The sequence below is a fragment of the Strix uralensis genome, chromosome 12, assembly GCF_047716275.1.
Source record: "Strix uralensis isolate ZFMK-TIS-50842 chromosome 12, bStrUra1, whole genome shotgun sequence".
NCBI lineage: Eukaryota > Metazoa > Chordata > Aves > Strigiformes > Strigidae > Strix > Strix uralensis.
In genome coordinates this window covers 8,398,878-8,421,694 of record NC_133983.1, presented here as the reverse complement: position 1 = coordinate 8,421,694, position 22,817 = coordinate 8,398,878, and the positions used below count along the sequence as shown (strand labels likewise).

At 38.3% G+C, this 22,817-nt stretch overlaps 1 long non-coding RNA gene across 1 annotated transcript in view; it reads right to left on the bottom strand.

Annotated features, from left to right (window-relative positions):
* The window catches only part of LOC141948957 (uncharacterized), a 75,325-nt gene that overhangs the window by 17,310 nt on the left and 35,198 nt on the right, over positions 1–22,817 (bottom strand). The gene's annotated exons all lie outside the window — the stretch shown is intronic.

Genomic DNA, 22,817 nt, shown 5'->3' with positions numbered 1-22,817 from the left:
CTGCTGTGAAGTTTCCTTTTTTCTAGTTTTATATATAGTGTTTAGTTCTTCATGGGAAGTCACATTTGCATTGAAATACAGCAAGCAGTTATACCTAAGATCTTTTGTTATACCTACGATCACTAGGGTGCATATCACAGCTTGCATGGCATATGGCAGTGCTTATCATGTCAATAACAAAGTCTGAATAATGCAATTCTTGGTTGTAATTATCTTTTATTATTACCAAGGGTCATTCCTGGGCTCTTCATCCTTTCATCTCATGTGGAATTTTGGGCTTCCTTATTAATTAAATAGCCAGTGTGATTGAATTAGCCAATTAGCTCTGCCTGAAGGGATGAGCATTGATCCAAACAAAGGGCCTGATTCCACAAACTTGTTGCTGTGAGGGAGAGGCTTGCAGGGAGCTGGCTTGGCAAGAGTGGGCTCATAGGACTTGGCAAACTATTGTTTGCCTATCCCAGTTAATTTGCAATTATTAGACCAGGCAAAAAAAAAATTATTTGGATGCTTTCCTACTAGGAAAGTACTGCTTATCAAACATGAAATCTTACATGGGGATGTTTGACTTTATTAAAAAATATGTGTTTGAAAAAAATCAGACATTGCTGCATAGTGTTCTGGTGTTAACATTTTTTTCTCAGAGTCACTTTAAATAGTCATATTGTAATTTACTTTTTGTAAAGTTTAAATTGAAAATGGGAACAAAACCTTTTAACATTAAGAGAGGAGTCCTGACTGTTCCTAGGTATTGCAACAATATTGCTGTAAAATCCTGTACCGCAGAAAACGTCCCACTAAGCAAAAAATTAGACTCTGTCTTCAACAGTTACTTCAGTAAGACAATGTATGTTCCTTAATCTTAAAGCACAGATTAAAATCCCACACAGCAACAGGGCTACGCATCGCTTAAGTATCTGTACCAAAAGGCCCACTGGATATGTATGCAAATGCAGCTCATCTCTCTCATACTCCACCATTCTCACTCCCTTTATCTTGACATGTTTACTATTTCTTCTACACTGTGCTTCACTGAATAGCAGATCAAACTTCAAAGCAACTTTTAGTTTGAAATTTGTTTCCAAGCTCCTAAGCTATTCTTTTTCTGACAGCAGTGGATAAGAAATTGTCACTACCACTGGTGACATGTCATCGGGAGATACAGGAATAACAGATGGGCAGCAGTGAGATAGCAGGAAGTAACTTCTTTAAAAGACTGTGTTGACATCACCAACTGTGAGAGCAGAGGTAGAATAACCCCCAGAAAGGAATCCAATCCGCTCAGCTCTTTCTGACTCACAGGTGTTTTGTCTTATTTATTTTTATACATAGATCATGTTGGATTTAAGATTGTTTGAAGCTTTAAAACAACTATGCTAGAATGAATGGAAACTATTAATAAGGATTATGAAAAGGATGTATGGATTTAGCCACTAACTTCAGTGTTTTAAATGATACCACTAAAATGATAACTAGGATTGCTGATGTAACTGGCGTAGCTGAATGCCATTAATAAGACTCAAGAATCCTTGATTGCAAAGTGAGATCAATGGGTTATGACATTTTGATGTCAGGCTGATGGATCTGACTTTCTAAATGAAGAATAATTGATTATGACTCTTCAGAAGTATGGCTCATTATCAGCAGAGCTAGTCAACTCTTGACACCAACCATACATAACACATATTATGGTATGTCAAAAGTCATCACTTCGGGTCGGTGGCCATGATTTCTGAGAAAATTAATTGTTCTGATTAATGCAAGATATTACAATATATTGCATAAAACAAAATAGTGCATGGCTTCTACAAGGAAAATACCATAAAGGCAATGAAAAGACTGATTTTTTAGCCCTAAGTGCACTTTGTATGTAACAGATGGTCCACACAGCCTGTAAGAAACCTGTTCTTTCTGATGGTAGTAGGAAAATGATATAAAGCACAACATGGGCTTCATTTGCTGCATTTTATAAAAGTCTATGAATCTGTCTTCCAAACCAGGAATGACACAGACCTATAGGAAAACAGATTTCTTGATTTCAAAGATTGCTGAGTTAGTGCTAATTAATTTTTACAATCTCCTGCTACAATGCACTTCATATTTTAAATTTAAAAAAAATGTGACAGTGTTTTATTTATAATACATTACAGTCCAGTCCAAAGTTTTGCTCCAGAGTGTAAACTCCATTGTGTGTAATTGTTGTACAGTGGATAACATTGACACTGTCATGGAGAGGACATTAGATGCAGGGCATAACAATATTCATGGTAATAAAATAATGCCTGAACACTCCAGCCCAATACCCCATTCTGTACTGAGCACTACTTTTGAAAGAAGTTTATCATACAAAGGAAAGTGCTAAATACAATTTTAAAAAAGGTGTATTGAATGTGGTCTGTTCACCAATACATTACCTTTCATTGTCTCCAGAATTCTTGGAAAAGCTCTGGGCCACTGAAGGAAAATCAGTCACAGCAGAAATTTTTGCCACAAGGTCTGACAGAGTGAAAACAGAAAATAGCCAGGAAAAGACAGATTTATCTTGGGAAATGAAGCACCCAACTTCCCTGTGCCTCTAGCTTCTGAATCACTAGATGTAGGATATGCAGGATTTCAAACAGGCATTTCAGTTTCAAACCACCACATTTAACATTATAATATTAATTTGGCTTGGGGGACATCATAATGTATTGACTTTCCATCTAGGACACTAAGATATTAGACAATTACAAGTTCAGTAATATCACTAATTCTGCCAAGTCTTGCCAATTATTCTGTCTCCCAAAGGACAAGGAACAAAGAGCTTCATACTGAGAAAATTACCTTTTTTACAAAAAATTAAAGGAAAAACTATTGTGAAGAAATATTCTTTTAAACCAGGGAAGGATCTGCTGAAAGAGATCTTTTTTCCTCTTCTGGAAAAAATCTGGTGTCTGGCTGAAATAAGGTGGCAGTTATTCAGGTGGGGATTACTCTAGCTTGCTTCTAGTAGGAGTTGGACGTTAACTTGTGGAACAGTTTTGGAAAAGTAAAGTCTTAAAAATAGCTAACAACTACTTAATAAATAGTAACAATTACTAACCATAATTTTACAAATTCCTCTACGTTTTGGAAGGTCAGAAAATTCTGAAGTGAACTGTGATTTAGGCATGCTGTTTTCTTTTGTGTCTAGAGTACATATGTCAGAATGGCACTTGAGAAGTGGCAATTTCCAACACTTGCTATGCTTGTTGACCTGCTGTTCCAGATGACTAAATAGGAGGTCTCTTGGTTTTACGAAGTCATGTTCACATATATGGTATTGACTAATACTTACATGAGACACAATTTACTGCTGCTCTGAACTAGGCCTGAGCATACACGGAAAGCTCTGCTCCATTTTGATCTCTTCTTATTTTATGTCTGTACTGTTTGGGGAAAATGATTACACAGATCACAGAACAGTGGAGATCTGTCCTGGATCTCTGTTGCTGGAATATCACCAGCCAGCAACATGTGGAGTTTTAGTTACTGTAAATCAGTATAATTATGAGTTAATGTTTTCAGGAGAGCAATTGCTTGGCACTTTATCAGATCTTAAGAAATTCCATTAATGTTACATTACCATATCATTGCAGAGAAATCCTAGTAAGCAAATACTGGATCAGGCCCTAAATGTCAATTCAGAGTCATAGCACTGTAGGCTGTTTCTTAAATTCAGTTTCTTTTCTGGAGAAAATTTAAAAAATTGCAAAATCTGCCCAAATCTGGTAGATTTGATTTGATGAACAGCTCATAATCTACTAACTGAAACCTTCTAAGCAGTTTGTCAGTTACTGAATTTAAGCCAAAATTTTTTTCATCCTTAATGGATAAGTCTGTTACAATTTAATAATGAAGGTACAGAATATTAATAATGGGTTTATAGAAATTGCCTTAAACATATACAGACTTCACTGCTGTATGTTGTCCAGCTGTAGCAGTTTGAATACTTTATAGAAGAGAACAGAGTTCTCCATAATTTTTAGAAACAGAAAGAGACTGAACAGCTTACAGCAGCTCCAACACTGGGGGTCCTGGAGAGCTAAGGAGACCTTGTGTTCCCTCAAGAGGGTTTGCAGGCTCCTCTCGCCCCCCTTCCCAGCATGTCCGTTTGCTTCTCTGGCCACCAAACTTCCCCCTGGAGGGGCCCTTCACCTGATGCCTGCCTGTCTGCAGTTGTGTAGCTTGTATTTTGCCTAAGAAGTCCCTAAGGCAACACAAAAATCCTCCAAATAAATAGCTACAGTTCAGACACATGTCCTTTTCCCCTGACTGCTTCCCTTCCACCTGCTGCATATTAATTTTTTTTTTTTTCCCTGTTCTCCTGTTTGGCTTACCTTCTCTGGAATGCATCTGTATAATTTTTATTCTTCAAAATCAATAAATTAATAGTGAAGTTTCTGAAATGGCTGGCAATGAGGGGGGCTTGATCTCACCAATACACAGCCAGAACTGCCTTGCACCACTTGCTGAAAAGGGGCAGAGTTTATCATATATGCTGAGCATCATTGGAGAGACTGGGAAGACACTTTCTAGAAAAGAAGACAACTGCACATACTGCTCAGACTGTAAAAAATACAACAGAAAAAAGTAATGTAAATGTACCTACTGCTGTTAAAGTCTTGTATTTATTTTTAATATTTTCCCCATAACCATTCAAGTTCCTCAATATAGGTCATTTGGAAATGATGGCTTGGTTTTTGTATTGACTTGACAGTTATATATTCAGCATATATAAGCTATGGCTCAGCAAACAGAAAGCAAAAAATAAGGCATGAAATATCATCTGCTGTGCAGAAAAATGTACATCAATGGATTTTTAGCATGACATGTAGGTTTAACAATTATAGAAGCAATATTTCAACAATATGATTCTCAAATGGTGTTCCACAGACCACTGCTGGTCCACAAAATTGTGTTACAATCCTTGCCAGGGATACCAAGGCATATGTCCGTCACAAGTCAGCCAGCGTATATGCACAGAGGTCAGAGACACTGAAAGACGAAGAGCGAGGTGCAGCTGTAGGCCATGGACACATTCATGGCAGTTCATAGACAGACTCACAAACATCCAAATGCAGGACCGAGACCAAGTTTGTAAATAACTAAAGGCTGGTTTAGTACTGTATTCCAAGTACTGTTTAGCCTTGATCACCTGTGAACTGACTCTTTATGGAGCCAGTTCATTGTGTTTTCCAGTATGAAATATCTTCATATACACCAGTAACTCTTAGTAAAGGCAGACTTAGAAAACCCCAAGCCCTCAGCTTATTGTATAGAGGTAGCTCATCCCTAGACTCCCAGCTTCCAATTTCAGGCAGCATTTGGCTCTCAAACTTCCAGGGAAACGTGAGCTCAGGGTGACCAAAGCAGCTACTTCGATCTGCAGAGCACTTGGGACGATTACCTTATTGCCTTATTCATTTCTGTGAGGTGTTACCCTAGACACCCAGGAATGGTAATTTAGATGTCACGAGGAGTTATTGAACTCCTCATGTAAGAAATATCTGTACAATTTGCTGAGAGTGACATCTCATCTTAGTGTCACAAGGGGGTGATAGCTGGATGATAATGCCACTTACTTGTTTCTTCCCCAATCAAAAAGAAGAAAAGCCTAGCAAAGCAGAGAAGCCCCTAGCAAAGCATCACAGTCATTTGTTATATTGATGATTATTTTTTATTTTTCAGACTGTAAGAATGCTTTGTGCTTGGTGCTGTACAACTGAGGAACTAAAGATGACACTTTCCTCAAAAAGCTTTCAAAGAAAAACAGTGCTAGCCACAGAAAGATGGACTAACACAGTCCTGGTCAATATAGTAGTCTGTGATTTAAATTTTTGCTCATTTGCATAGTGTAAAATGAGTGTCAGTTCTGATTAGCTGAGTTTGATTTGAAAGCTGGAAGAGTAGCATTGCCAGCACGAGCTGGAGAGCAAGTCAAAGACAGGATAGAGCTGCATAATTATTGCAAGAGTTGGAAACAAACAGAAGATTCTCCTATGCAGTAAAGTAGTTCCTGCTCCCTCCCCATCCTGATTCCCATTTTTTGTTAGGATGAGGGTCTGAAGGACTAGATTTTGGGAAGAAATGAAGAATAGTAGTAGCTTAAATAAAACCACAAAACTCCTGTGCATATAACTGGAAAAAACTTTAACCACTGCACTGATGAAGTAACTTGAGAGGAGTGCTGCTTCTCAAAGATGCAAAGTTAAGTGAGATTTAGAGAAGGAGGCCAATTTCAGTTTTAGGACATCATTAGCTCTTATTCCATGGAAATTCCTTCTAGTTACTTATTCAGACCAATGAAGAACCAAAAAAAGTAATCCATGGACTATTACTTAGGCCATCACTTGAGTGTTTCAAGGCTATAACTTATAGATGTGATTTTCCCCACCCCCATCCCATCCCACAGAAAACTTGTGATTTTATGTGCTTTTTTATGCATGTATTAAACAAATGGCACAGCTGAATAGCTTTTCTTAAAAACTGGACATTCACCAAAAAGAAGTTTGCCAGCACAGACAATTAGGCTTTCTTCTTTTAACAATAGATTGACTGACTGGCACATTTGAAATGCGAGCGTATTTTTTATTCCTCCGTTCACCCTTTGAGCTGATAAACATGAACAATGGGAAACAGCTGGGACAGGAAAACATTTTAGTTTGTATTTTCAAAGCAAGCAAGAAATAAACCCATCAGTGGGAGCCAGATCACATCTTCTGCCTTAGGGGTAGTCAGCAATTGGGGGGAAAAATACGATCCATATTTTTAATCAAACATTACATATTTATTAATGTGCAGCTGGCCTATTGTGTGCATGATTTTTTTTCTTTAACGCTGTGCTGCGTCCGTCAGCCTGACATTGTTCTGTAACTGACATTACTCTATAAGGATCTGGAAATGCACAGATTTAATAGGAATCATTGAGACAATTGCTTTCTGTATTATTAGGTCTGTGTGACGTAGGTACCATCTGAAATTCAATTTTAGAAGAAAAATAAGATATTGTTCTATCAAGGCAATTTTGTGCACCTGTGATACAGTAAGAACATACACCCCCACCCTCCTATTTTTCTCCTCACTCATCTAACTTCGCGGCCATTTAATGATACGTGCCACTCTTTTGTTAAAAATGTTTGGGCAAATGTATTTTGATGCTTATTGAGATTAAAGTTTCAGTACATCTCCCTGGTAGCAAAGGTTGGGCTGTTCATTAGTTGGAGGTTTGGCCTTGTCAGGTTCCATTGACTGTTGGCTAAAAGGATCACTTTATCATCATTTGTCTGCAATGGAGACAGTCTTTATTCAGCCTTGATTCCTCTGGGGTCACAGCTGTCATAACTTCACTTGCCTTATAATGCAGACCCTAGTTTTGCAATCCCCTTAGGTAATTGTCTAATAGATTCAGTTTACCTTAATATAGGTAATATGTTATTTATAAAGAAATACAAGGGAAAGGAAGGGATGATATTGCTTAAAACATCCCCCTCCTAACCTACTGCTTGGGATCAATCATTTGGAAATTATGTTAAACTCAGTTCTCATTCTGAACCCGAAAAGGGAATATACATTTTTTTCCTCAGTTTTACTCTCATCTTTTAGCTGCAAATCTCTAGACAGAACCCTCAGGCCTGGTTTTTCACTGGTGAAAGTTGAGATAACTCCACAGATTTTGACAAGGTTATGGTGTTTTGGAGAAAAAGGCCTCCATGTGAGCTTATTTTCAAGATTCTCTATCTAAAAGAAGTCTGGGGCAGTTTGGGCTTGTTTTAATTTATTTTTGGGGATTACTTTAGTTTTGAAATTTCTTGCAACACACTAGAAATTTGCCACACAGAATGTACAAAGAGTTTTATCACAAACAACATATTTCATACTTTTTTGGTTCTCTTTTCATCAGCTGTGTGAAACTGCTGCCACCAATCTTGTCATTATATAACAGGATTTTCCTCAAAAACATACCAGTTCAGTGGGTGATGAAGGACATTCTCTTGTTGGGTTTCAATGGGAGCCAACACAAACAATGGAATACTGCAATTCCTTCCTAATGCCATACTGGGAACACTATTTGCTCCACTTTCAGCACCAGGCTTCTGGTTCATTACCGGGGCAAGCCCTAGGTATTGGCCTGCAGGAGAAGCAGAACAGACAGACAGCGCCTGTGCAGGACTGACGGGCAGACGATAATCAGGCTCCTTGGATGGCAGTGCTGTTTGAAAGGTGGCGTCTCCTGCCACGTCCAGGAATATCAGCACTGGAGTGAAGCACATGTTCTGGGCTAACAATTTATTTGCTGGAAATGATAGTTTAATTCAACCTGAACAAAGAAGTTTGACCTAAGGTCAATGAGCCAGAAATCAGCAAGGAGAAGGATGTGCTACTGCTGTCCCTTCTTCTCCAAGGGGGGCATCCACTCAGGTGCTCTGAGGCGGGTCTCTCTTCTATACAGCTCATCCAGTTTTGCATCTCTTGACACAGGAACTGGAGATGAGATGATTTCCCTCAAAACGAGGCCAAAGAATCGGTTTGTCTCCATTTGATTTAGTAGAACCTGAAATGTTTTACAAAAAGTGGAACAGCTCCATCAGGGCATTGCGAGAAGCCCATTTTTTGGTGCTTGGTAACTGATGCATTCCCCTTGCAGGTTAGATCTTAGCTTTCAGAGAGCTAGAACCAGCTTGACCATGAAAAGGAGAGGGGCTGACCAGTTTCAACATTTGGTCTTCTTTAAAATTCCCATTAAAGAACGAGGAAAAAAAATCAGAGCTTGTTTTTCACACCGTTACTACTGGTTTTACAAACGCTTCTAACTTGGCAACATCAGTTACTGTAAATGAGATATACTTACATATCTTTTATTTCATATCTTTTAAGGATTCCACAGAAACAATTGTATGCTTCATAGAAAGTAGTTGCCACACTATGTTCTTAGTAGTCCTACCAAGGAAGCTTTGCTTTTCACTGTTTGTTTTTAATAGGAAGAATGATTGTTGTTAAAGTATCCATGAAAAGCACATGACAGAGACAGTTTTGAACAAGAAGTCCTAGTGTAAAACTATATGGGTCCAGACAGATACCTCTTGGCAAGTAACTGCTTAAGGGGAGTAATTTCACAGGCTTTAACAATTAAAAGAGCCTTGATGTAAAGCAAAACACAATGAAAAATAAAGAAACACCCTGTGGTGGGGGTCTGAACTTCGAGAGGAAAGTTGTGCTTTCCTTTACATTTGTGGAAGCTCAGACCCACGCAATGGTCCCACACCTTTCTCTTCAGGAGGATCCAAACACCAAATCCTCTCTGCAAATTCACTGGCTGGCTATTTCTTTTTCAGACTGTTTCCTGAATGAGTTGTCGTATACGCATATAACATGTATAACATAAATATACACTCTATCAACGGCACATTCCCACAGTAAAGTTTGTTTCAAATTCCACTCAATCATATCTTGTGTGTGCATTTGTGCACTAGCATGTGTTGAATTTCCCAGCCAATACCTTAACTAGAAGTTGAATTTCACTTAAGCTTCTAATTCAATGCCAAAACTCACTGCACTGTAATATCTTAATTACAGTTGAAGGTTGATAAGGAAACAAGGAAATGGAGCTGTAATGCTGTAGAAAGTTTCCCTATAAATATTATCTTTCATTTATTTTTTATTATTTTTACCCAAATACCTTCCTTATAAGAAACAAATTCAAAACAGTTATAGAAAAAATAAACATGACATAGGGTAAAAAAAAACCAAACCCAAAGCAATCTTTTAAAGGGTTGCATAAAAACTGGATATAAATGCCTGTTTCTATGTGTACTGCTGCACCACCCATGAAAAGAGCCTTTAAGACAACACATCTTACAAAGGAAAATGTCACTAGATATAGTGTTGATCATTAGGTGTACTACAGTGCATTCGTCTGCTTGTACCCCACTTTGATTAGTATACAGCAAAGATGGCCACAAGCACTCAGAAAGTTTTATTGAGGTTTAAATCTTCATTCAAATGATGTAAAGGGGCATTGAATGAAGATTTAGAACTCTATAAAGCTGCTTGGCAGTGTCTGTGGCAATCTATGCCACATAAAAACTGAAATGCTTCTACTTTGTTATTGAAACATTTCTACTGTAATTCTTTAATATTAGGTAGCAGCCACAGTGTTGGGACATTACCACATCCGGAAGTATTTCTCTTACTGAGGAGCTTGCCTGCTATCAATTGTGCAGGATATTATAGAACATACCCACTGTTGATGTCTAGGAGATAATGGAAGAGGAATTGTTACTGCAATTACATATTATTATGCTTTTCAGAAGATAATGTGGGTTCATTCATGTGAGTATTTTGAACTAGCAAATACCCTAATTGCTTACATGTCTGTTATAATCTTAAATCCAGTTGACATATCTGATGTACTGTTGCATTTTTATCTGGCCATTTGCACGTTTACTCTCCATGATTTTCCTCTGACCTGCATGAACTGTGAAAACAAGGGAAACAACTGTCTTGCGCATTTCCTTTTCAGTTTTGGTCTAAGTAAACACCCAGGAAAACAGAGAGACAGAGCACTGTAACCAAGTGCACTTTTTTCAGGAATATAGCATTAGCCTGTGCAAGAGCAGGATAAGTGCAAATGATCTGATTACACTGTAATGACAAATTTATGAAACGAAGAGCGTGGGTATTGTTTCAACTGTCCTTTCACAATATATTGGATTGACAGAGAGTATGTGGCAAATTACTCACCCATTCACTTAACCAGAAAACAAAGGGAGATGATTAAGAAACATCAGTATTCTGAAGCAGCAATCAAACTGACCCAGCCAAGGAGTGAAGAACAGCAAGCCCAGCCACAAAATGCTGCAATCGTCTCGCTTTATAACTGTACGTTTATGGCCAGCATTGTTCTGCAGACTTTTCTGAGGTAGCAAGCAGGGGGACGGAGATAACACAGACAGATACATGGGAACAGCATGGTGCCTATAGTATTCTCATGTTCACATTTAGTGACAGAAAACGTTTGGAGAAAAGATGTGTGCTTTTATAAATTATTGCTTAATAATCCACTAGAGGGAGCTTATGTATAACCTCTGCTAGGCCAATTATGTCAAAGAGCTTGATTTTGCATAATTAACAAAGATGAGGTAGTTATGAGGGGGATACCTGCACTGCTATTCTTTTCTCCACCTGTTGTCTTGGAGATCACAAATGGCATTTCTGGAGTCTCCAGTTCTAACCAGAACAGCTATTTGCTTTTCTCAAGTGGAAGCAGTGTTCTCATTGGTATTAGCTGAGATTCACCTTCATCACTGACAGACTCAAAGAAAGAGCAGCCACTGCTGAGTGAGGATATACACTTATGATGGAAAAGCATTAGCAAGGTTTAATTTACTTTATCTTCTGTCTTTGCCTATTTCAATTCTGACTGTAAACCAGTAATTCAGTATGATTCCCTTGGAAGAAACAGGCAAACAACCTGCAGATGTTGCTTCCTTTTTATTTCAGTAGGACAAGGCTTTCAACACAGTGTTTGTTTGGGATTGCTTGCTTTCCAAGTGGAAATTTGGGGTCCTTCACAATATTTAACATGCAAACACCTTCAAGTACTTCCTATAATGTTAACTAATAAAAGACAGGTTTAGCTCTGTCATATCAGAAATATGAACTTTAGTTCAGTAGTAAAGATGCACTTACAATTACAGTTCTAGCTAAATCTAGAGATAACACACTTTCAAGCTACATACCTACACAGTACAGTCTAGCTAAGTAGTCAGATACACTATCAAAAAGCTTATCATAAAACTTGAAATTGCTGTATCCTTTACACTCATTTTGTTGCCTTTTTTCTTTCTATTTTTCTGTTGGAAGAGAAAACTTATGACTACACTTCAGCTGTCACCAGCTTTCAAGGTTATACTGATAGGAATGAGAAACATATTCCTAATCTGCATACCAATGCATTGAGAATGCAAAGGCAGGCTTTTTGCCATTGAATAGATGATGATAAGGTCTTAAGTCTTTTGAATTTCTTGTGTTGTACTTGTATTATCATATGATTTCTTAAGCCAGGAATGAATATGTAAATTTCTTGCCACTGACTTGCTCCAAAATAATGGACATTACACTTGCACAGTGGCAATTCAGAGTGTAAAATTGATTAATATTTGTTTTCAAAATGACATGCAATGATGTATGGATCCTTTTACAACTTAAATTAATACTTTAAAGAGATGAATGGTCTCTACAGAGGATGTTAAAGTTCAAGCTGAAAAATTTGCATATTTATATTACAACCAACTGATAATAATTGTCGAAACAGAATGTAATGTGGTTCGTTTTTCATTTTAATCTGGTTGTACTCAAACACAGGACCTCATTAACTTCCAGCAACTAATACAGCATTATCAGTCCCCATAAAACAGGCTTGCCTTGAATTTATGAATTTCAAAGACTATTTCCAGTGGTGAATCACTGTTAAACACTGGGTCAGTCACTAGCATTTGCACTCTATGTCATATGCCATAGAAGCATGAAAGTTACCTGCGCTAAAGTGCTTGAGAATCCCATGGCCAGTTACCTACTTGCTAGCTGACATTTGAAGTCAAAATTAAAGTGCGATATAGACATCTTGCCTTTGACGGCTCACTCAAAGACAGAATTTTTTTTCTCTGAATGAACAAAGTCAGGATATGCAACTTCACTTCCTTCCTAGGGGTAATATTCTTTAACAGTTAAAAATAAAAAGCAAGAGATCTTTTCTTAAGAGATGAGTTTCGTATAAGGAAAATGCAGCACTTTTCATAGAGAAGATAAGAGAACTTGGGAGGTATTGAGGATACAGCCCATGTAAATACTATTCCATTTGGATTTAAATAGCAATAGAATTAATAGTATATCACTTTTCTCAGGAGAGGAACATAAAATAAGTATGCTATCAACATGTCTTAGGTGGTGCATTATAGGCATTCTTGTACCAGATGTATCTCTAGAAGAATAAGCAGTAAACAAGTAACTTCACAGCTCTGTAAATTCTTGTTCTGAAATGGATATTGAATCTTCTATTAGATGCTTATTTCTTTAGTTCTTATCTCTTTAGTTCACTAAAAGTTGATGGCTATAAAAAAGGGGAGGTATTGCTCACAGTGCACTCTCTTCAACTTTTTTCATTTTTCCATACAAGTACTAAGTAAAGGATAGTGTCATTAGCTTATTTCTATGAATAAAATGACTTTGGAGAAAATAAACTCTTTATGTCATCTCAGATTTTGACAGCCTATCTGAACTGATCTGTGGTTTGGAAATTCCATGGGCCTAAGAACTCACATTGAGCCATCTGTTCAAGAGGTCTGGTGTATGGCTGGTCTGGTAGAATGGGAGAGCAAATGTAACTTTATTTAATATTATAACAGCTACAAATAACTAAGGCCAGTTCTTCACTCAAAAAGGGCTGTTTGACAGTTGGCAATATCTGGAGTATAGATGCATTTGCAGTCTCCTAAGTATATTCCAACAGGGAAGAGGGTAACATTACTAAACTAACTTCCTGTAGCCCAGATGTTGTCTTTAAGCAAAGAACAGGTCAGTTAGGTCAGCTCCATGGTTGCTTTACGCAGCCCTGGGAAAGTCCTGAGAGGCTGAAAAAACGAGAAGGAACATTAAAGAAACTCTGTAAAGAAAGTAAATGTATACACTACTAATAAGAATAACAAGACCTTTTATTCAAATGGATGAAAATCTCCAAAATGTCAATACCTGAAATTGTAACTGTTATTTCCTATGAAGCCATCCAGGCTTCCCATTATAGCATCATGAAGAACTTTTTTGTAGGTCTTCCTATCAACTACCAAATACCTGGAGGACAACCTGCTCTGACCGCACAGTGATTGGACATTCAGTTGTTGCAACTTTATGATGTTGCAAGAATTGATTCTTTGGATGCTCCCTGCAAAATTAGTCCACAGAATAGGCCAGTGAGATGCCCTGTTGCGTTCCCAAGCTTTATTGAATGAGCTATGTTGCATCCAGGCCACCACAAAACTTAAAAAACAAAATCAGAAAAAAGGCAGGCAAAGTAGTAAAACCTCTCCTCCAGCACATGAATTCATACATCTTACATGTTGGTCACTAAGTATGACTAAATAATTGATTTTTCATGATGAAGGGGATGTACCTTCCCTAAGACCTCTGCACTGGGGACCTGTGCTATAACATATTAATAACTGACTTGAAAATGGAGGAGTGCATATTCTGGCAACAATTTATTTGCTAGTAGAACAGTACCTAGGACAGTCAAAACTTAAAGTGTTCAGGACTTGGAGAAGAATCTCTGAGCAACTTGATAATAAAATGGCTGAAGAGACAAGATGCTGACAAAAGAAAACATTGCATAGGTGGGGCAAAGGGAGGAGAAAACAATACCCCAAACCAGAAACACAGTCTGCAACTCTCAATAATTTATTATCACTTAGTAAAGTGAGAGAGTCAGTGGACAGCAAACATTAACTCAATGCTTAGGTGAGGAATGGAAAAACTATTATATACACAGCACCCCTGATTTGTGAATACTTTGCAGGGCTCGATCTCAAACATGGTATTACAGAATAGTATACAGAAAAATAATAAGGACAAGTAACATTTTGGAATGGTTTCTGAAAAATTAAATAGATAGGATTCCTTTGATTAAGAAAGGAAAGCTTGAGGGAGGATTTGTGAGGAGTCTATAAAAACATGCCTTAACATAGAAAAGATGAATTGGGAATAGTCATCATTTCTCATACTACATCAATTAGGGAGCAACCCATGAAATTACAAAGCAGCAGATATACAGAAATATGTATTTCTTTACACGGTTCCCGTTTAATCAAAACAGACCCATATTATACCTGTATGTTAAAATTGTGTGTGGGTTCAGAAAGCGACTGGAGAAAATACCAGCAAGAAATGTCCATCAAGGATTATTAAACACAATGATGCAGATGTAAACAGCAGTCCCTGCACACCAGATTGCTGGAAACAGTAAGAATGTAATGAGGAAAGCTTCATTTGGTTGCTTCAGCCTTATGCTTTTTTTTGCAAACACCTGCAGGAGACAGGATGTAAGGCTAGATGCTTGCAAAGAGCATAGCCACTGCTGTGCTCTGACAGACTGAAGGAATGGCACAGCAGCAGCAAAATCAAGAACTGGAACACAGGAGTACTTGTTCTACTCTAATCACAGTTAAGCAGATCACAGAATAGTTTGGTTTTCAACCCCACCAAACATACTGGCAAATTTTCTTACTGTAGCAAAATTCTTAGCCAGTGAAACTGGGCATTTCTAGTACAAGTTCTGGCAATCCCTATGAGGCAATGAGGGCAAGTTAAGCCATCAGAAATATATATTTACACATGGAATTTGTTAGCAATACTGCTCTTCTTTTCCCTAGCGACAGCTCCATTGCAACAGCCTTGGAAAACACATGCACACACGCACACACATACAGAGAAACAATCAATAGATACACTTAGAAAGCCTGTTATACCATGTTGTGCTTCACGGATTTTGATAATATCAATCATAATTGAGTTAGATATAATCCATCTGACTTTCAGTATGCTGGGGTCAGCAGGGGATGCAATGCCTCACTTCACATCAATTACCACATATAGTAAGGTGGTGGTAAGCAATTCCATTTGATAGTTTGCAGCTATAAATAATTATATGGCAATAGCAGTAAAGTTGGCTCTTGGGCACAATACAGAATCATGAATTTTCATTTACTTATATCTCAGAAGCTGTTAGGCCTACTGGTTTGAAATGTGAACCCCTGATTAGGTATATCAGTCTTTATATTAATACAGTATATGCAGCTGGTAGATGCTTTTGAATGAACATTTTATGCTTTCTCTTATTTCATGAGAATATTTTCATTACAAATACAACCACATGATACATAAGGACTGATTAGAAATTGCTATGACAAAGCAAACTTGGTCTCATGTTCCTTTAATATCATGTTCCATCTTTCATTCAGTTTAGGGCCTGTCCCATCCAGGTCTCTGTGGGATTTCAGTAAGAAGATGTTTTTTATATGCTGTATAATAAATTCTCAGCAATTTGAAGACATACAGAGTAAAGCAGGTTTATTAATCAGAAGAGTAGTGTAGAAAGGTTGCAAAAAAATCTGAGTTTTTTTTTACTTCCTTGCTTTGGCTGAATACCTGTTCCTTTTAAAATGTTGTCATTTATGGCATATTCTGTGTTTTAAGAGCATCAGTCAACAGAGACAGAGGGGACATAGATAAGAAATCAGATTAGAAATAAGGTAGGAGCATGGGAAGGGGTTTAGCTGATTTAAATTTGAAAATCAGAAAAGACCCAGGCTGAGAGACACCTAAGGAAGGCTGGATAAGTACAAGAAGAACAGGATGATGATGAAGAGAACTGGAAGTAGTACAGAAGCCCAATCTTCCTAAAACATATGGAGGTATCTCCATATGCAATAGAATTCACTTGAACTTTTAAAAGCAATATGGAAGTGGGGGCTGGAAAGAGTGAAGATTCAAGATAGTCTGAGAATCAGATAACTCATTTGCCTTAAGAAACCACCCACTTATAGAAATTTTATAATCCAACCTTTTCATAAAGGTGATGAGTGTTTGCAGCGGGTGTCTCCATGTCCACTCCTACAATGTGTGACATGGATAAGAAATGAAATACCCTAATAAAGTCATATTTGTGGACATTTTTCGAGACTTGAACTGTAAGAAGATTTCAGAAACATCTACTATGTAAAATGAAGCTTTTATAGATTAAGAATTTGGTTCAAAAGGAGCAAAGAATCACAGCCTCCCAGTACTTGTCCAGTGGGAGCATATATTCTTGACACCTTCAAATATTAAGCTTTACGCTATCTTAGGGAGAGTGTCTTGCTGAAATAAGGCTGAGACTCTCTGAAGAACTAACATGCTGTGATTCATTGATTCTTGTGTTATCAGAAGGTGGACAAGGCTGTGAAAGTGGTCATCTGTTCATGTGCAACGTATTTCTGGCAAGAAGAAACCAATCACAACTAGCTGCGTCTGCCATATGCCATATTCCACCACTGATCACAGGATGAATATAGGAACATGCCACGTTCTCTCCTAGAGATTTCTGTGGTGGAGCAGGGGCAGATTTCACTAGTAAGCTTATTTTCAGAAGTGAGTATGCAACAAGAAGGTGTTGCAGAGCACTCAGAGAATGCTACTAGCAGTTTACAAAGATGCTGGATCTGGAGGTGCTGTAGAGGAAACAAGGCAGGGAAAAATGGTGCTGGGGCAATGACAGGAATCAAATTCAAGACTGCTGATGTGAAATGGGGTAGACATGGCTATGCAACACCAGGAGGGATTTAACAGTCAAGAACAGAAAAAAGATGCCTCATCAGCAAGATGTTGCCATGTGATCTAGATTGTAGGAGACTTTTTCTTTCGCCCTGACCTGAAGACCAATTGTGAAAACTATTAGCATTTTGAACAGTAAGGAAAAGTCAAATAATGTTCAGTAACCTGAGAAAGAATTAATCTAGGAAGAAGCCTTCTAACCAGGAGGAAGATTAAATGCATTAATGATGTCATAGATATTTGATCAAGAGTTAATGATTTAAAGGAAAGGCAGATTACATGTGCCAAAGGAATGCATAGTTGTCACTAATACTAGATGAATCACTAAAAAACATTAGAATAAAAACAGGAAGGTTTGCTATATGATCAAGTAAGAACCGTATCCTTAATTATGATTTGATAGGATGGATCTAATTTTAGTAATGCAACCTATGTAAAAATTACGCATCCATGGCTTTGGGAGGCCGAGGTCGCAGTCTGTAGAGCAGCATCTTGCTGATCAGAGAACTGGTATTTAGCATCCTGAATTGAACAGCAATCAACAAGGAGCCTGATTTGTGTTCTAAATTGGTGTTTAGCAGCATGATCTGAACTGCAATCAAGGGAGAACTCATAGCATTTTCTAGGGGGAGCAAATGGATAGTTTCCAATCTCATTACACAAAATATTTGTAGCAGTTTAAATTAGATTGGAAAAGATCCCAAATTATTTTAACATGAGGTCTGTAGAAAGAGAAATTTCTGAATATGTTTCAGAGCAGAAACCTGCACAAATGTAAAGGTTCTAGTAAAAGAATTACTCCAAGGGTGTCTTTTATAATTTTTTATATTGTGAAAGGAAAAATATCTGAAAAGCCATTGTAATATAACAAGTGGGTATTTTGTGTCTGTTTTTTTCTTTTTTACTCTTTCTTCCATTAATTTCTCTGCCTTATAACATGCTGCAACACCTGCATGGGTTGCTGGGTTTTTTTCAGCAAACTGTAATGCTTCCCAGAAAAACTGCAACACAATCTTGATAAAAAAGGTATATTGCCTTGTGTCATAGGTCAGTCTCCTGATGTCACTGCTCAGAGGGCTAAAGAGCATAGCATAAAGTAATAGTCCCTAGGCATAAATATTATTAAAGAATTTGGTGGCCTTACCATGAACCTGATGCACTGTGCATCATCCCACTTGGCACTGTTTTCCCTGTAATTATGTCATCAACCTGATATTATACCCCAAAGCTGACATTTCACAATATTCTCACAATTGAATATTTTTACAACCGCCTCCCATGCTGATTTTGTACATTTTGTGTTTGTCTCATGTTTTTCTTCTTCTCCTAACTCAATCACAGCCAACGGTCAATTTGAAGATCTGGCTACCCGGCCTGTTGCCATACCTCTGCATATTCATGAGTAAAATCCTTCCATATCCACATGGCAAACCTTTCAAACTGTCATAAGGAAGAAATAATCACCTTTTCTTTAAAATCTAACAAAGCCCACCAGAGCTGTGTTCTTTGTATAATAGTTAACATTGTCACTAGTAATCAATTTATTTTACTGGTAAAGACAGTATTCTCATGACAAGTCAAAGACCTTTGGAAACAGTACATCTGTGCCTGCTATTTAAGCACACACAGACACAAAGAAGCAGAATATATTAGAAACAAAAAATATGTCAGCTTGTATAATGGTCCCATTGTTTGCTCCACCAGAGAGGGATTGTGCCATAACATATGACGCTGAATGTGCTTTTCTTGTTCTCCAGCCTTCATAATAAAGTATTTGATGCAAATACTCTAATCACATGGAGAAGATGTGAATGTTAGTTGTCCTTCCTTTCATTACTATCCCTGCTGCCTCAAGAAAGGTATTTTTATGAATATTAAAAAACCCAAACAGCAAATTGATGGAATCCTGCTTTAATGTGTTACTTTTAATAGCAGGTGCTTGATTCATACTTGGCTCAGTATGAGCCCCTCTGCCAGACACTGAAGCTACATTACCGTAATGTTCAGTAAATGACACCTGTCTCGCGGCTTCTCTATTAGGCTGCTTAGTTATTTTGTATAGGATAAACCAGAATACGCAAGAAAAGGCACAGACACTAGCATACATTCTATGCAAATATATTAAATTGCTCTGTATAGTGCTGTATCTGCATGCAGCCCTGTGCAGCATTTTCTAATGGGTAGTGCCCATGATTTACAGAAAAAAAGTGGGTTTCCAGAGGTGTAGAAAGAGGCAGAATAGGTCAGTTCACTCATTTATAACACTTTATTTCCTCCAGAGCAGGGGAAGTCTAAGGTGCAACTTCAAATACACAAAGTGACCTTAAGTAACAAGGAGCACATTGACCTTTAATTATGCTGCATGGACCCTGGAATTATCCAGTGCTAAAACAGCTCGTCCAGTTCAATATTTCTGTTCCTACTCACTCATTTATCAATGCTTGATAAAGAATGGGAAACAACTGCTCACAAGAGAAGGAAAAGGGCAGGAAAAACTGTGGAGAGGACTGTGGCTTATAATAGGGGCCAGAGGCAGAAAGGAGTTGCAGGTCCACCCCAGCTACACTCTAGAAAGTGCCATTCTCTGTTGACAGGCAACAAGCTGCTTGGCAAGCCTGCCTCCTCCCTGGATGTGCACATAGCTCTGCACTAACTGTCACATACTGCTTGAAAGCTGTTAATTTTTCTGTAATTGGAAAAAGGGGCCCTCTGTGAACAGGGATGCATTCCTTTATCACAGTGTACTTTGTTGTAATACAGCTACACAACACTTCTATCACAAGCAGCAGCCTCAATCCTAGTCCTACCCACTGTTGCACATCTCGTGGAGTTTTGCAGCAGCCTTGTGGATTACAGCAGAGTTTCCAGACTTCTGCTTTGTGAGACCTAAACGTGTTCTTCCCACGTCATTTGGTAGAAATATAACAGTTCTTTTCTGCCTGTCATAAGCTGGAATGAAAGGACAGGGCAGGCAGATACTCCTCTGCTTTCCCTTCCTGGGCAACCATTAATTGGGCTATTACATGCATGTCTACATGAGAGTATTGCATGCGGTTAAGAAGCACATGGGGCTTAGAAAATCCATGGCTTCCATGTTATATTATCAAATTTCATACTTTTTTCCTTAGGGAAACCAAGGAGACTTCACGTGTGTGTGAGTCAGCTACTTCAGAAAGCCACAGTGCACCAAAATCAACTTTAAACCAACACTAATTAAATTGAATAGACTAAATATTGCCTGCTGCAGCATGCAGCCACCATGAAACAACCAGAAGTAAAATCAGAGACGCAATTAAAAAGGTCTGTTAAAAGTACCTCATATTATGCATCTAGGTCCATGTGGCCATTAATGTCTGGCATGAGCAGAAGGGGCCTACAGTGGTTAGTGTAACGGCTGAAGCTCCTCGGGACCCATTAACAACCTCAGCAACCCTTCCCCCAGACAGTGGACAATGTAACAGAATTCCTACATCTCAAAAGCCCACTCTATAAACAGAGATGAAATCTGAATATTCAAACCTTTGGCCCTCCTGCTGAGCACAGCTGAGCCTGCTGCAGCTTAACTTCAAAGGCAAGAGAGCCATGAGAAAGGAAGCGAGGCCTTACGGCGCACACTTGACTCAGCACTGGGGCCTGGCTAAGCTATATGACTATTGTGTGTGCACTATTAAACAGTACTGTAATGTACACAGCAGATCTGCAGCTCTGGAAAAACAGACTCAACATTTGGCAATTCTCACACAGGGTCAAATGCACCTAATTATTACTTGACTGCTAATTTGCATTTCAAAAAGCCAAACCAGCTCCGAATATATCACTACTATATTATAATTTACTGTGGATTATAGAATAATTTAGGCTATGCAGTGAGAGTAGGACACAAACTTTCCCTCTACTATTACAAAGGTTACTTTGTGCTGCAATCAGGTGCTCCAGGCCATGAAGCTTCTGAATCCTGGAGCATGTGGATGGGACCATGCAGAGGACGGGTACCAATGCCCATGCACCTGCTCTGTGCAGTGAAGCCAGGGCTGTAAGCTGCTGCTGACCAAGGATGCAAATTCTGGTTCCTGGGGCACAAGAAGAGTCAGGCTCATACTGCAACAGCCAAGACTGGTGATTTAAAAAAAAGTTCAGGGATTTGGAGATCCAACTGCTATTCCCTGTATTGCTCAATTCTGAATTTGCATCTTCTATATGCCAAGTATATACTCAAACCAGTGGCAGTTCAGAGGACAACTAACAGTGGTAGGTCCTTGTAAGTGTTCTGACTTCCCCTACTCTTCATCCCATTCTTCACTGAAACAAAAGCATCATTCCTCCAAAATATTTCCCGAAATCGAATGTTTGAGATTTAGACTGCAGTAAAATAACATCCTCTTTGAAGGATTAGGACAATAAGAAACCTTTGTCTTACTGTGGCTTCTGCTGATGCCTAGGGACTATATGCAGTGTTCCCATCTAGCATTTCATGCAAGTATCTTTAGTGAGACCTTAACACACTTAAGCTCATCTCTACTGAGCAGGCCTGAAGGAGTCTGGGGTGCTTCCTTGTAAAAGTGTGCAAAAGTGTGCTTGTAAGAGAACTGTTTCTTTCTGCAGGAGTGACCAGGCAGCCTCCACTTAAGCAGGATACTGTAAAGAAAACTATTTGTCCATTCTTTAGGATTTAGGACTTTTACCATTGTGATTGTTGCTTTTTTGCTAGGACAGCACACAGCTTGCAGTATTTGAAATGAACCATGTAACTATAATGCAGCCAGATGGTAGCACTGCTGACATCCCTGGCAGAGCTATTAAAAGTTGCCACATCTGAGGGTAAGATTGATTTACCTTTCTTTGTCTTTTAGAAACACCACCTGAACTGTAATCCGTTTGAGTTTGGTGGTGGATTTACTTGTTGCTTCTTTTTTTGTTAATGGGAACACACATTTATCTTTGGGTCACTCATAATTTCTGCTCTCTCTCTAAGCTCTCAGACTGATCTCTGTTATGCCCTGTTAGCCTGCACTTTTTAATTATTCCTACTGCAAGGCCCATTCTAAAAGATAAAATTGTAAGAGAATTTGTGCAATCTATGTCCAAGTATCTCAATATGCCCTTGTCAGGCGGTAACAGCATCATTGCCTCTCACTGAGTGTAGTGACTCTCTGAAGTCTAGATGGTAGCAATGGAAATCTGGGCTGGTAACACATTGATAGGTTCAATTTTTCACTGTCATTGAAAGCATTTTTATTAAGCAAATACGTTAAAACTGAAAGGTTTGCAAGAACATGCAGTGAGGTGAGTTGCAGTTGGGAAAGCCTTCTCTACATAGAAAGCAGGCGTAGAAGTTTATCCTCATGGGTATCTTTAAAGAATACAGATCTGTGATTAATCTTACTAGCCATTGTATGCCATATAAATGTCATCAAAATCTCAGCATGTATCTGGCAGTA